Here is a 5000-nt window from a genome sequence, read left to right as displayed (position 1 = left end):
CCCTAGGTAAACAGTATCTGTGTGGTTATGTCTATAATGATGTAAAGGTGACGTCTATACCCTAGGTAAACAGTATCTGTGTGGTTATGTCTATAATGATGTAAAGGTGACGTCTATACCCTAGGTAAACAGTATCTGTGTGGTTATGTCTATAATGATGTAAAGGTGACGTCTATAATGATAGGTAAACAGTATCTGTGTGGTTATGTCTATAATGATGTAAAGGTGACGTCTATACCCTAGGTAAACAGTATCTGTGTGGTTATGTCTATAATGATGTAAAGGTGACGTCTATACCCTAGGTAAACAGTATCTGTGTGGTTATGTCTATAATGATGTAAAGGTGACGTCTATACCCTAGGTAAACAGTATCTGTGTGGTTATGTCTATAATGATGTAAAGGTGACGTCTATACCCTAGGTAAACAGTATCTGTGTGGTTATGTCTATAATGATGTAAAGGTGACGTCTATACCCTAGGTAAACAGTATCTGTGTGGTTATGTCTATAATGATGTAAAGGTGACGCATATACCCTAGGTATACCCTAGGTAAACAGTATCTGTGTGGTTATGTCTATAATGATGTAAAGGTGACGTCTATACCCTAGGTAAACAGTATCTGTGTGGTTATGTCTATAATGATGTAAAGGTGACGTCTATACCCTAGGTAAACAGTATCTGTGTGGTTATGTCTATAATGATGTAAAGGTGACGTCTATACCCTAGGTAAACAGTATCTGTGTGGTTATGTCTATAATGATGTAAAGGTGACGTCTATACCCTAGGTAAACAGTATCTGTGTGGTTATGTCTATAATGATGTAAAGGTGACGTCTATACCCTAGGTAAACAGTATCTGTGTGGTTATGTCTATAATGATGTAAAGGTGACGTCTATACCCTGTGTGGTTAGGTAAACAGTATCTGTGTGGTTATGTCTATAATGATGTAAAGGTGACGTCTATACCCTAGGTAAACAGTATCTGTGTGGTTATGTCTATAATGATGTAAAGGTGACGTCTATACCCTAGGTAAACAGTATCTGTGTGGTTATGTCTATAATGATGTAAAGGTGACGTCTATACCCTAGGTAAACAGTATCTGTGTGGTTATGTCTATAATGATGTAAAGGTGACGTCTATACCCTAGGTAAACAGTATCTGTGTGGTTATGTCTATAATGATGTAAAGGTGACGTCTATACCCTAGGTAAACAGTATCTGTGTGGTTATGTCTATAATGATGTAAAGGTGACGTCTATACCCTAGGTAAACAGTATCTGTGTGGTTATGTCTATAATGATGTAAAGGTGACGTCTATACCCTAGGTAAACAGTATCTGTGTGGTTATGTCTATAATGATGTAAAGGTGACGTCTATACCCTAGGTAAACAGTATCTGTGTGGTTATGTCTATAATGATGTAAAGGTGACGTCTATACCCTAGGTAAACAGTATCTGTGTGGTTATGTCTATAATGATGTAAAGGTGACGTCTATACCCTAGGTAAACAGTATCTGTGTGGTTATGTCTATAATGATGTAAAGGTGACGTCTATACCCTAGGTAAACAGTATCTGTGTGGTTATGTCTATAATGATGTAAAGGTGACGTCTATACCCTAGGTAAACAGTATCTGTGTGGTTATGTCTATAATGATGTAAAGGTGACGTCTATACCCTAGGTAAACAGTATCTGTGTGGTTATGTCTATAATGATGTAAAGGTGACGTCTATACCCTAGGTAAACAGTATCTGTGTGGTTATGTCTATAATGATGTAAAGGTGACGTCTATACCCTAGGTAAACAGTATCTGTGTGGTTATGTCTATAATGATGTAAAGGTGAGGTAAACGTCTATACCCTAGGTAAACAGTATCTGTGTGGTTATGTCTATAATGATGTAAAGGTGATGTAAAGGTGACGTCTATACCCTAGGTAAACAGTATCTGTGTGGTTATGTCTATAATGATGTAAAGGTGACCTATACCCTAGGTAAACAGTATCTGTGTGGTTATGTCTATAATGATGTAAAGGTGACGTCTATACCCTAGGTAAACAGTATCTGTGTGGTTATGTCTATAATGATGTAAAGGTGACGTCTATACCCTAGGTAAACAGTATCTGTGTGGTTATGTCTATAATGATGTAAAGGTGACGTCTATACCCTAGGTAAACAGTATCTGTGTGGTTATGTCTATAATGATGTAAAGGTGACGTCTATACCCTAGGTAAACAGTATCTGTGTGGTTATGTCTATAATGATGTAAAGGTGACGTCTATACCTAGGTAAACTATCTGTGTGGTTACCTATACCTAGGTAAACAGTATCTGTGTGGTTATGTCTATAATGATGTAAAGGTGACGTCTATACCCTAGGTAAACAGTATCTGTGTGGTTATGTCTATAATGATGTAAAGGTGACGTCTATACCCTAGGTAAACAGTATCTGTGTGGTTATGTCTATAATGATGTAAAGGTGACGTCTATACCCCCTAGGTAAACAGTATCTGTGTGGTTATGTCTATAATGATGTAAAGGTGACGTCTATACCCTAGGTAAACAGTATCTGTGTGGTTATGTCTATAATGATGTAAAGGTGACGTCTATACCCTAGGTAAACAGTATCTGTGTGGTTATGTCTATAATGATGTAAAGGTGACGTCTATACCCTAGGTAAACAGTATCTGTGTGGTTATGTCTATAATGATGTAAAGGTGACGTCTATACCCTAGGTAAACAGTATCTGTGTGGTTATGTCTATAATGATGTAAAGGTGGTAAACAGTATCTGTCTATACCCCCTAGGTAAACAGTATCTGTGTGGTTATGTCTATAATGATGTAAAGGTGACGTCTATACCCTAGGTAAACAGTATCTGTGTGGTTATGTCTATAATGATGTAAAGGTGACGTCTATACCCTAGGTAAACAGTATCTGTGTGGTTATGTCTATAATGATGTAAAGGTGACGTCTATACCCTAGGTAAACAGTATCTGTGTGGTTATGTCTATAATGATGTAAAGGTGACGTCTATACCCTAGGTAAACAGTATCTGTGTGGTTATGTCTATAATGATGTAAAGGTGACGTCTATACCCTAGGTAAACAGTATCTGTGTGGTTATGTCTATAATGATGTAAAGGTGACGTTACCCTAGGTCTATAATGATGTAAAGGTGACCCTAGGTAAACAGTATCTGTGTGGTTATGTCTATAATGATGTAAAGGTGACGTCTATACCCTAGGTAAACAGTATCTGTGTGGTTATGTCTATAATGATGTAAAGGTGACGTCTATACCCTAGGTAAACAGTATCTGTGTGGTTATGTCTATAATGATGTAAAGGTGATGTCTATACCCTAGGTAAACAGTATCTGTGTGGTTATGTCTATAATGATGTAAAGGTGACGTCTATACCCTAGGTAAACAGTATCTGTGTGGTTATGTCTATAATGATGTAAAGGTGACGTCTATACCCTAGGTAAACAGTATCTGTGTGGTTATGTCTATAATGATGTAAAGGTGATGTCTATACCCTAGGTAAATCAATAGACATGGCCATTTATGTTGACATTCGATGGTGGGCTGGACCGGCGGCCATCTTTGTGGTCGTAATAAGATTTCAATTCAAATTGCAGTGGTCTGAAGGTTTGGGTCCATTCTATGGAACTATGTCTATGGTTGAAATGACACCCATCCGGGGATTCAAGAGCATGTTGTGTTTCAACCGATGGTTCGCACTACAAAGTAGGGTGTGATCCACAACATATAGACGTGTTTTTAGATATTTTGGGATAAAGATTTTACTTTATTTTTATAATCTAAATGTATATTTAAAGGTCCAATGCAGTGTTTTTATCTCAATATCAAATCATTTCTGGGTAACAATGAAGTACCTTACTCTGATTAAATATATAAATAAATAAATTCAAATGGTCAAAAATAAACAAAAATAGTTTCTTTGCAAAGAGCAATTTTCTCAAACAATAATTTTTGCAAGTACTGTCTGGAAGTGGTCTGAGTGGGGAGGGTACAACTGAAAACTGGGAAGAGAGGTTTGGAACTCTCTTTCTTATTGGTCTATTAATGTATTTGTCCCCTGGTGATGTCACGAGGCAGGCCAAAACTCCAGCTATCTACACTTGAAGTAATCATGGTGGAATTACCGACCAGGGGGCCCCCCATTGATTTTGTTAGTCACTCTCACTCAGATATCACATTAAAGACGGCAAACATTTCTCTCCACCCTACGGCAAAATATGTAGAGTTACATGAAATTAGCTCTAAATCGTACACTTTTTTTCTCTCTATACTATCAAGAAAGGGGGGAGGGAGGGTGCTAAAATGTTTTGCTCTCAAGGTGGGGAGGTGCCTCCCAACAAAATGTTGCTTAAGGCCCCGAAAAGGCTAGGACCGGCTCTTCCTCCATGTGTGGGCATGGATGTGGGTACACAGAGCCTCAAGCCACTATGGTCCCTCATGACAAGTTCAGATTGTTTTGTGTGTCCCCCACCCCCCATCCCCAGTAAAGTTGCACCATCGCTGTCTTAGATGGTCTCTCTATTTAGAACCAATAGGAAATTGGTCAGTGTAATTGTGTTGTATCATGATTGAACCCAACATTAAACAATAGTTACTTCTCTGGCAACTTCCAAGAATCAATATCAGAATACAGTCATATACAGTGATGTTGGCAAAGGGAGAGAGAGAGAGAGAGAGAGAGAGAGGGAGAGGGAGAGAGAGAGAGAGAGAGAGAGAGGGAGAGAGAGAGAGAGAGAGAGAGAGAGAGAGGGAGAGGGAGAGAGAGAGAGAGAGAGAGAAGAGAGAGAAGAGAGAGAGAGACAGAGGGGAGGAGGCAGTGAGAGAGAGGGGGCAGAGAGAGAGGGGGAGGGAGAGTGAAAAGAGGGGGAGAAAGAGAGAGAGAAAAGAGAGAGAGAGAGAGAGTAAGAGAGAGGGAGGGAGAGCAGAGAGAGAAGAGAGAGAAAGACAGAGGGGAGGAGGCAGAGA

The 5000-nt window shown here is 39.0% G+C and overlaps 1 protein-coding gene across 1 annotated transcript in view; it reads right to left on the bottom strand.

Annotated features, from left to right (window-relative positions):
- The window catches only part of LOC112226510 (noelin-3-like), a 20121-nt gene that overhangs the window by 14063 nt on the left and 1058 nt on the right, over positions 1–5000 (bottom strand). The gene's annotated exons all lie outside the window — the stretch shown is intronic.

Source organism: Oncorhynchus tshawytscha, linkage group LG28 (assembly GCF_018296145.1).
Source record: "Oncorhynchus tshawytscha isolate Ot180627B linkage group LG28, Otsh_v2.0, whole genome shotgun sequence".
Taxonomy (NCBI): Eukaryota; Metazoa; Chordata; class Actinopteri; order Salmoniformes; family Salmonidae; genus Oncorhynchus; species Oncorhynchus tshawytscha.
This window is presented reverse-complemented; position numbering and strand designations above follow the sequence as displayed.